Below are 2,598 nucleotides of genomic sequence, written 5' to 3'. Positions count from 1 at the left end.
ATATCTTTTTTATCTTCTACATTTTTAATTTGTATTCTTGACAATTTCGTACTCCTTTCCAATTTAAAACCTGGAATTTTTTTTCGATATTGCATAGTTTACAATTATTCATTAATTGAATTGCTCAGCTCAATTATTTGATTTAGATAGTTTTTGCTTCTTGATTGCGAAAATTCACAGATAATGAAATAAAAATGTTTTTTTTTCTTTTCAAAAAGGAAAACACTTTAACCAGTGCAACTCAACAAAAAAAATTGCAAAAAAAGAAAAAATCGTAGACACTGATTGAAATACTTATACAAGGAGACTCACTTCCTTCCTGATATTTCCTTAATTTTTTTTTCTTAAAATAAATTATTAGACTTCAATAAACAATTGCGCTTGATTAAGTTGATGAATTGCGATTTTTTAAGTTGTTTTCGATGACTTTAAGTTTCTATAACGTTGGAATTTTTTGTTCGAGTACATGAGTTGATTTTAAAGAAGTTTTTTTCCCCCTCTTTCGCTGCTGCCTTTTTTTGATAACATTTATTGACCATTTTTTGGTGATAAATGATTAAAATCATTCATAAATGAATAAAAATTTCTTTTCGATATTCATTATATTGTTACGAAATTTCCAGGGTTCGTTTGGATAGTGGGTGTTATATGGTGTGAAGAACGCTCAAACACCAGGCGGCAGTAGAACATAAAACAACGACGTTTATTTACACGAAGACACACAGGACAACACAAAGACGACACCTATATACAGCACAGAAGACGATTATCTTCAGCCGAGATGTGCAGCATACAAAACAGCATAAACAGCAGCATACAACAGACAGTAGAACACAGCTTAGTTCAGCACTAGCTTCACTCCGTCGCTGCTCCGCTTATCTCTGGAAGGCCAGTTCTTTACTGTCGTTTCCGACTACTCTTCGACTCCACTGGTCCACGACTCAATTCACCGTCGGTTCACAACTACGACGACTCCACTGGTCCACGGCCACTCTTCTCTGTCGCTTCCGACTACTCAATTCACCACTCGACTCACCACTGTCGCTTCCGACAATTCTTCTACTACTGCCAGGTTCACCACTGTTGGGTCACCACTCGACTCACCACCCCTAGCAGCTGCAGCCGCTTCCTTTTATAGGTCTCAGGAGGCGGGGCTAGACGCCTCTCAACCAATGAGGAATGTTCGAGGCGTATCTCCATTCCTACTGGACGAATCGGGAAAATTCTCGATGTTTCGGGTATAATCTATTTTGGCGCCAAAGTCGCCAAATGGTCGCCAAGCTCCGGGACCCTCCAACGCGACACCGGACTCCGTACAATACCGATGACTATAAAACATTCTTTCCGATGGTGGAACTAACTATGCTGGGAAGCAGCATTACAGATTCGTAACAATATTATTGTTTTTGTTTATTTTAGTGATCATATTGTGTGAGTCTATTTCGGCGTTACACTGGAGTAAGTTGATTTAACAGTGATTGAGAGACTTAGAACTGAGAAAGCTCTAAATTAGAGATTTGGAAAATATGAAGGCATGAAAACCCGATTACAATTACTACATTACTGTTAAGTTAAATGATTGCAATATGTTAGATTGGCAAAAAAGAAGAATTTTAATTGAAAAAAGAAAATATTTCCTTTTAAACAAGGATTCACATATTGGGCATCTCTAGTCAGTTTTACAGTACACTCCCGTCAATACAGTACACTCCTGAGTATTTGGCTTAATGTAGCGAAAGGGCAGACCGGATAACAAAAAAACCGGATAGGCCGGTAGTCTTATGAACACATTTCTTTACTCCCATTATAACAAAACTAACTGTAATAATACATATTTTCTCACTTCTTATTGAGTACTAAGCCCTCCATTTATTTCAAACCACGTAGAATGTGAACGCGGCCAGGTGAAATCATAGATGTTACCGGTAATGTGTCGAGTTTTGAAATAGAAGGCTTAGTACTGGTAGTTCTTATATGTTTATATACTGCACTGCACGTTTCAAGGGTTTATTAGAGGAAAAGTAAGTTAACGATATAAACTGTTCGTATTTTAACATAAATTCTGTAACGTATAATTTAATTACGATAAACTAGGCCGGATAGTAACGAACTAGATACTCGGTAGTGTACTGCATTTGGAAAAAAAAAAGCTTTAACCAAAGCACTGTTTTTATTTTTTTAGTAATCGTTATACCCAGATTGAGAGAAAAGAAATATTAAATCCTGTCTACAGTTAAGCAGGTACCATATAAAGAAAAAGAAAGGGGGGGGGGATTTTGTGGGAAAAAGGTACAAGAGTCAGCATATTTGTGAGTTTTCAAGAGATATTCCCAAACAGCATTCATCATTTCTCGGTTTTATCAATAACCGCTATGCACACCGTTTCTGGTGCACACACCTAAGCGAGAGATTATTTTTGTTCAAATTCTGGTTGATTAATTTTCTGTCTCCGTGTTAAGTGCTTCCTACATGCCGCCGGCATCATTAAATGGATGTAACGTTGAAATGGAACCACGGATATGAGATTCATTTTTGTATTTTGCTTTGGATATTTATTTTGGATGTCATAGTATATGCAAAAATGGGTTTTCAGCATCA

The sequence above is a fragment of the Argiope bruennichi genome, chromosome 9 (genome assembly GCF_947563725.1).
Source record: "Argiope bruennichi chromosome 9, qqArgBrue1.1, whole genome shotgun sequence".
In the NCBI taxonomy this organism is placed as follows: Eukaryota; Metazoa; Arthropoda; class Arachnida; order Araneae; family Araneidae; genus Argiope; species Argiope bruennichi.
The sequence above is the reverse complement of the archived record's forward strand: the minus strand, read 5'-3'. Positions refer to the sequence as shown.